This window comes from Porites lutea, chromosome 1, assembly GCF_958299795.1.
Source record: "Porites lutea chromosome 1, jaPorLute2.1, whole genome shotgun sequence".
Taxonomy (NCBI): domain Eukaryota; kingdom Metazoa; phylum Cnidaria; class Anthozoa; order Scleractinia; family Poritidae; genus Porites; species Porites lutea.
In genome coordinates, this window is record NC_133201.1 from 2,948,091 (window position 1) to 2,956,643 (window position 8,553).

An 8,553-nucleotide genomic window follows, 5' to 3' on the forward strand; every position below is an offset into this window, starting at 1 on the left:
CGAAGCGAGCCCAGCGGTGGCCTGGGGAGGGGGAAGGGCGGCGCCACCTTTTCTCCTCCTTAGACTACACCTCTCGGTTCGCTTCGCTCGCCGATTTTGTTCCTTTTCCCCCCAGTGGAGAGCCTGGTCGCAGGTTAGCCTTCCTAAATGATCCAGATAAGAGATCTGCTTTAAAAGTGTAATTGTCTTGAGTGCAAGAGATAAAAAAGTATTTAATATACACCAACAAATTGTTGGCTCTTCAATAAAAAGAGTCTCGTTTTCAATGCGTTTTATTGTTATGAGTCATTTTTAATGATATTACACCTTTCTATAAAGCCCCTGCGTATCATCCTGAGATACTGAGTCTCTACACAATTTGGCTTCGGCCGTAACAATCCCATGTCGCACTTCCAAGACGCACATTATTCTGTCATAGGACTGAAAAAGAAGCAAAGAAACAAAATTGTTTTCACCTCATAGCTCTAAGACATTTCTTTCCAAAGAGGTAAGGGAGACTAAACGTGCTTTGTAGGTACAGTTCGCTGACGTTTGGACTAGTGCTAAAGTAGCAGTTTCACTCAGTGATATTAACTTCGTTTCCTTTATCGAGACTGATGAGATCAATGCTACTTAACTGAAAACACTGAACAGATTCCGCCGCCATATTCGTCAACTTCACCACTTACCACGGGACTATCTTGCTATCTCATCGAATTTTTGGCCAAACTCTTCGCGGATTTTTGCCAAATTCGCCATTACTATTTTCGCCAATTTCGCCATTGTTTTCAAATTTGCCACTTCTGAAGGGGTCCTTCTTGACATTTCATCGAATACTCAAAAAACCGATGGCGAATTTTTGCCATGTTTGCATTTCGCCACATTCTCCTAGTTATTATTTTTTCCTCATATTGTTGACAAAATTTTGTCAAATTTGTCATTTTCGTTGTTGTGTGAATTTCTGGACATAGGTGCCTGTGGGCTCAGAATTTAGCTACATTAGAACAAGTTGTCTATCTGTTCTGTCTTTTATTTTCAAATTTGCCACACTATACAAATCCATTAAATACGAGAAAAAAGATTGAAATAAATAAATTATTATGCCCAGGAAACCCAAATAAAACACTGGGCCTACACAACATTGATAACGAACTTTTTTTTAGTCACTTTTGAAGAATACATTAAATGCATTAAAAATGTTAGGGCCTTGGAAAGAGACCGAAAACTGTCTTTATTTATTCTACAGTGCGGTAAGCTGTCATACAAATTAGGCCGGTTCCCACTAGGCCGCTAAGTGCACTTGAAAAGTCTATTATGAACCCACCTATTATCTTAGAAATTCTGTGCTAATTACCTTTCACAGCAGCAGATGTGCAGACGATCAGTAGCAAACAAGCACTCGTCACCGTCACGGACGGGGAATCCAGGCGGACACTCCTCATAGAATTCAACGGGTATCGTCCCAGGCACATCACCACAAAACTTTGCTGTTTAGGACAGGCAAACTTACTTTAAAAGTTCTTCGAAGTAAAATACTGTTTTATTAACATTATTTCAACAAATGAACTGGTCTGGTGAATGAACTTTGATATCATTTCTCTTGACATACTAAGTGGATAGGGAAGAGTGGGTTGGGTTCTCGAATGCTTTTTATTGGCCTGCCTGTGGCACAGCCTAATACTAAATGAGCTTTCTCCGTCGAAAACAGACAAAATGGTAGATAGACCACCCAGAAGGTATTGCGCGTGGTAATTCCGGCAATAGAGCCGCTCATTTAACTTTTCTCGAGATGGGATGGGTCATTTTCTAAAGGCTGCTTTTCACTAGCGGCGGAGTCGGAGTCGGAGTCGTAGTCGTAAGCGGAGTCGTAAGAGCGCTTATGACCTAGTGAAAATCAAAAATCGGAGTCGTAAGCGGAGTCATTAGCGCGACGGAATCGGCGTCAGAAGAATCAGAACGTTTCCATTTCTTCCGACTCCGCTTACGACCGCTTCGCTTACGTTCCGCTTATGATCTAGTGAAAACCAGATTGTCGGAGTCGGACGAAGAAGCGGAAGGATAAACCAATCACAATGCTCGTTCCCACGCTTTGTGATTGGTTAAGTGTTTCTGCATCTGCTGACGACTCGGACAATCTGGTTTTCGCTAGATCATAAGCGGAACGTAAGCGACGGAGTCGTAAACGGAATCGGAACGCTGTTTTCACTAGATCATAAGCTCTACGCTTCTGATTATGACTCCGACTCCGACTCCGACTCCGTCGCAGTGAAAACCAGCCTTAAGGGAGTAAATTCTGAAAAAAATCGCTAGACATCCGTGGACATTTTTTTTGGTTTTGATTTTTCCCCATTTTGATCATCTCCGGAGTACCCCCTCCCCCTTGGTATATCTAAATTGATCTACAAATGCACCTCTATCACTCATCTCTTTATTTCTGGGGATAGGAGTGGTTAGGACTAGCTACAAAACTAAGAATAGAAAATATTAGCCCGTTGCGTCCCAATACGGCGCCAATTATAGACCTTATTGTGAAGAATTATTTGAATTAGTATAGGTAGTCCTAGTTACCTCTATTACCTAATTTTTGTATTCAACAACTATTGGATGAGAGTGAGTATGATATGAAGAATTATGGAGATCAAGGAGAGTATTCTTGACCGAGGTGGATAACGTATTTCGTCCGAGATCTGCATAATTTTTCATATGCGAAAGCCGAATTCTCAATGTGATACTTAATGCAAAAGTATACCCATATTTTTTTTCTTGGTACTGTTGTAAATATATTTTTGAGCCGTGAAAACGCGATTGATACAACCGTATATGTTATTCCCTTGCGCGCTTTTGATCATATTTGCATGGAAAAGGCGCGTTTTAAATTTTTAATTATTATTATTATTATTATTATTATTCATACCTGCTTTGTTGGCCTGCGTCACAGCCACCAGGGCAAGTAAGACCATAATGATGGCAGACTTCATTTTGAAATGACTGACAAGGTGCATGCGTAGTCTACTCTGACTGCAGAAATATGTTTGGAAGCTGTAAAAAATACACGGATATTTCTTTTTTGTAAAAATTGTGTTTGTTATTCAAACTTGCCAACCACTGATACAAAAAGAACCCATTGTTTGAAGAACCAATGAGCGTTTGTTTGGTACATTAATATCAATAGGTGACGTAACGCGAAATATCGCCATAAAACTCTTCACGGAAAGTGCGCGCCCATGTTATATTTGTCACAAGTTTTTGACGTATAAAAAATTTAATCTTCGTGTAGTCGAAACCCATGTTTTCTATAGCCTATGTTTCCACAGACATTTAAAAAGGATTTTATATAAGAGAGGATGAAAAAACCCTTCCCCGGCTAGCAGTAAAATAAAACGCCGCCCAACTCCCGCAACCAGCACAACGCCCAGAACCAGACTCACTGACCTACATAGCTCAGACAACTTCCACAAGCAATATTACAATCACACAACTCCCACATGTCAAGTATGACAAGTCCCACCTGGACCCGTAAAAAATCCCCGCACCGCCCACAACCTGCTCAACCATCACAACCATGTCACAACCAGCACAAGGGTATATTTCTTGTTGTAAAGCCCAGAAATAAACTTTCCTGCGCTTTGCTCCGAGTCCCGAGGCGCGGGTTTCGAAGAAAACTACGTTGGGTTACCAAGACTAATAACAAACGCCGATCGACATGATCGAGTTATAAACTGCAAAACAAACTAGTTGGCTTTTCGACAAGCACTATAAGAGGAGAATATCACAAATAAATCTTCCAAATCTTGGATAACGTCTGGCTTAAAAACGTCAATGAAAACGCGTGATAAGTTTTATAAAAAATGTGGCTCTTAAAGCATTATTTAACATGGTATAACAAATACAAATTGTATCGGAACAAAATAGTTTCTATAAAAAAGCAACTTCCCTGCCTAAATCCAACCGTCACTATAAATCATATTTAACTCAGTATAAGAACAAGTTTAAATTCACTCAAATCAGTAAAGTTGAGGTGTTTCTGTTACTAGGAAACCTCGACGGAAAAAAATTGTTTGGTGCAGATAAGGTCCATCCTTTTCTGTTATTTGAGTAGGAGCTTTAGAAATTGTCAAGCCTTTAACACATATAATAAATCTATCATTAATTCAGGGAAGGTTTCCTGATAGCCTTAAGATTACAGAGGTTGTGTCAGTCTTTAAAGAGGGCTCTCACATGCTTTGCACTAATTATCGTCCAACCTCAGTGCTCCCTACATTGAGTAAAATTTTTGAAAAATGAGTACTTAACAAATTAATATTTCATATTTCTATCCACGATGTTTTTGTGCCCAGTCAGTATGGTTTTTGGACCAGGAAAAAATACCACTGGCTGTTTAGTTGACTTAATTGAACAAATTGCCAAAAGCCTTAATAATGGTGAATTTGCTGTAACGCTCTTCTTAGACCCTAGTAAAATTTTTGATACCATAAATCATTCCATTCTTTTATCTAAACTGTCCCTCTACGGAATCGTAGGCCTGGAAAATTTGTGCCGGGTTCAAATCTTAGCTTTAGCATAGAAGGAAAAAGTTTATGTGGACAGTGTTTTTTCAGATATTCAAGCTATCAAATTAGGAGTACCGCAAGGATCTGTCTAGGCTCAATTCTTTTTATGATCTATATTAATGATTTCAGCAGAGCCACATCCTACTGGAAACACGACTCATTACCGACAACACTTCACTCACTGCCTTTAGTAAAGACCTCGACAGTCTGATCCATCAGATCAATAATGAAATTCCTAAGTTCCAGTCCACTGCATTGGCGAGCAATAGAACGAAAATATGATTCAATGGTAGAGTCATGGAAGTAACCAGAGAAACCATTTGAAAGAGATGTTTGTCTACTCCAACTAAACCTCTCGCAAAAAAATTAGGAACATTTGCCTCTCGAAGAAAGGGTACCAGCACAAAGGAACGAGGAAGAAGTGCAAGAAAACAACTCAAGGCGCCATGATTCAGTAACAGTGGCAGTGTCTAACGGACAAACCACATCTCAAGCCCCTGACGGAAGTCGAAAACAGGCGACATTTCTAAGCAGAGTCCCAGTCCACTGCATCACACCTTTTTGCCCGGACGCGCTCGTTTACCAACCAACCTTTATCCGCCCTGGCTTTCACGGTTCTGGTGAGACCGATAGTTTAGAGTATGCTCTCTCCGTATCTAATCTGGTAAAGGACGTTTATATCATGTAATGGAATATGTGCGGGTGAGCCTTCGCGACTAATTTGTGACAGTGAAAAACAGTTCACGGAAATATTAGCGGAGTTAAAATTGGATTCCTGATAACTAAGAGCTCAATATCCAAGCTCGGTCCAAATGTACAATAATAGCCTCATCTTATAGTTGTATTTATGATTATTACATCCTAACTAAGGTTTTACCGTGTGCATCTACAAGTTTTACGTAAATAAAAGGAGAGTAGCCCTAGAATGGGAGTGAAGTTTGTCCCTTCTACAACCCCGCCGCAAGTTAAAAAATTGTTATAGTGCCGGATTTCAAAATGTGCAACACTGCTGTCATGACGGATGTGCTGTCGAAACGTGTCTGCAAAATTAACGAAAGTCTTTTTGTTTCTGCTATTTTGACCTTATCGATTACTTTTTCTTCTTCTTCTTTCTCTTCTTCTTCTATAATGCCTTCTAATCGGTGGTTTAAATCTAAAACTTACCTGGTGAACTCTTATTCAACGAATCCTTAGACGAAGCAGACTACACAGAAATAAGCGAATGATACCGTTTTAAGGTGTCTCTGGGTTGAAACTGGACACGTTTCTGACAGATAAACCATTGATGTTGATTCAGTGACAGGCATTGAGAATAATGGTCTTTGGAAAAAGAGAATCACGTTCGATGATATTGTTCTGAAATATTTTGAAAGTTTTGCTTGCCATTGTCAGAAGTATTTTCAAAGTGGTTTTTAAGATCTGTCTCAACTTTCGTTTTTGTTTCATTACGTGGGTCAAAGTTAGTCTTGATTTTGTCCTGTTTCTCCACATAGGTATTTTCCTGTTTTGATCTTTTGTTTTACTTCAGTACTTGAATTTTTGCTTAGGAAATTCTTCGCTTGCCGTTGTCAAGATGTTAACTTTTCATAAGTGGTCGGGTTTGTCATGACGAGCTTGGAAGCGAGATAACATTTTATGCAAATTAGCTGGAAAATGTTTTTCGTAAAATTCGTAAAAGTAGCCCCTTATACTGTAATTTAACATAACCAAATTTAACAAACGCGCTAACTACTGTATGGCTCTGTATCAGTATGTAAAGTCTTGATTTTGTCCTGTTTCTCCACATAGGTATTTTCCTGTTATGATCTTTTGCTTTACTTGTACTTGAATTTTTGCTTAGGAAATTCTTCGCTTGCCGTTGTCAGATGTTTTCATAAGTGGTCGGGTTTGTCGAGTCTATCTTTTTGTCGAGGTTCGAGGGTACCATGTCGAGGGTAAGTTTATATATATATATATATATATATATATATATATATATATATATATATATATATATATATATATATATAAATGTGGTGTTGTTGTTTAATTGAACTAGTACGTGGACATTCGAATTCGCTTAAAAGCAAAGAACCTTTGCAAAAAACCTTCTCCCTTCCTGTGAAGCTTTTTTTTGGAGGGGCTTATCTACGGAGGGAAATTTGCGTTTCAAAATCGAATGGGCTAGCCTTTTATTTGGAAGTAAATTTACCGTTTTTGCTCTGTTTTACTTTGTATTTGAGGGCAATTTTCAAAGTACAAGCCCCCGGGGGGCTTATATTTGGACGGGCGATTTAACGGAGGGTTTTTTGCGTTACCGGTTTGGGGGGGTTATATTTGGAGGGGCTTATACATGGAGGGGCTTATTTTCGGTATTTTACAGTAGTTTTTATTCCCACGGTCAGCTACCCAAACATGTCCAGCTTTGGCTATAAAAACCGTCAGTAAACGTTACTATTTTACTTGTTAGTAGCAAGAAGCGTAAGAAGAGATTGACAGGCATAATGAGCATAAGGGTCTTTAAAAAGAGAATCACGTTCGATGATATTGTTGTGAAGTATTTTGAAAGTTACGTTATAACATAGCGCGCGTGCTTGCCCTATATACTATTTAGCTGCTATGAACAAAATCTTTATTTACGCACTTTATTTTCATGATGACGTGTTCAGCTGGGTTTTTCGTCTCTTTATCCTAAGTCACGGCATTTGGGTCTCGGAACCCGGTTGGTATAGCGACTTTATCCGCCCTGGCTTTCACGGTTCTGGTGAGACCGATAGTTTAGAGTATGCCAGCTCCGTATCTAATCTGGTAAGGGACGTTTATGTCATGTAATGGAACATGTGCAGGTGAGTCTTCGCGACTAATTTGTGACAGTGAAAAACAGTGCACGGAAATATTAGCGGAGTTAAAATCAGATTCCTTACAACTAAGAGGTTAATATCTAAGCTCAGTCCAAATGTACAATAATAGCCTCATCTTATTGTATTTATGATTATTACATCCTAAGTAAGGTTTTGCAGTGTGCATGTACAAGTTTTACGTAAATGAAAGGAGAGTAGCCCTAGAATGGGAGTGAAGTTTGTCCCTTCCACAACCCCGCCGCTAGTTAAAAAAATTTATAGCGCCGGATTTCAAAATGTGAAACACTGCTGTCATGACAGATGTGCTGTCGAAACGTGTCTGCAAAATTAACGAAAGTCTTTTCGTTTCTGCTATCTTGACCTTAAGGATTACTTTTTCTTCTTCTTCTTCTTCTTCTTTCTTCTATAATGCCTTGTAATCGGTAGTTTAAATCTAAAACTTACCTGATGAACTCTTATTCAACGGATCCTTGGACGAAGCAGACTACACGAAAATAAGCGAATGATGACTTTTTAAGGTGTCTCTGGGTTGAAACTGGACACGTTTCTGATAGATAAACCATTGATGTTGATTGACAGGCATTGAGAATAATGGTCTTTGGAAAAAGAGAATCACGTTCGATGATATTGTTCTGAAATATTTTGAAAGTTTTGCTTGCCATCATCAGAAGTATTTTCAAAGGGGTGTTTAATGTCTCAACTTTCGTTTTTGTTTCATTACGTGGGTCAAAGTTGGTCTTGACTTTGTCCTGTTTCTCCACATAGGTATTTTCCTGTTTTGATCTTTTTTTTTACTTCAGTGCTTGAATTTTTGCTTAGGAAATTCTTCGCTTGCCGTTGTCAGATATAATTTTTCATAGTGGTCGTCATAACGAGCTTTGAAGCGTGAAAACATTTTATGCAAATTAGCTGGAAAATGTTTTTCGTAAAATTCGTGAAAGTAGCTCCTTATCCTCTAATTTAACATAACCAAATTTAACAAACGCGCTAACTACTGTATGGTCCTGTATCAGTATGTAAAGTCTTGATTTTGTCCTGTTTCTCCACATAGGTATTTTCCTGTTTTGATCTTTTGCTTTACTTGTACCTGAATTTTTGCTTAGGAAATTCTTCGCTTGCCGTTGTCAGATGTTTTCATAAGTGGTCGGGTTTGTCGAGTCTATCTTTTTGTCGAGGTTCGAGGG

At 38.9% G+C, this 8,553-nt stretch overlaps 1 long non-coding RNA gene across 1 annotated transcript; it reads right to left on the minus strand.

The window, feature by feature from the left end:
• Window positions 1-256: 256 nt before the first annotated feature.
• LOC140933963 (uncharacterized) lies at window positions 257-7,864 on the minus strand. The gene is made up of 4 exons (XR_012165095.1): window positions 7,814-7,864; window positions 2,894-3,018; window positions 1,334-1,466; window positions 257-420 (listed from the first exon to the last, which is right to left on the minus strand). It is a non-coding gene; the product is annotated as an uncharacterized lncRNA (long non-coding RNA).
• Window positions 7,865-8,553: the final 689 nt, after the last annotated feature.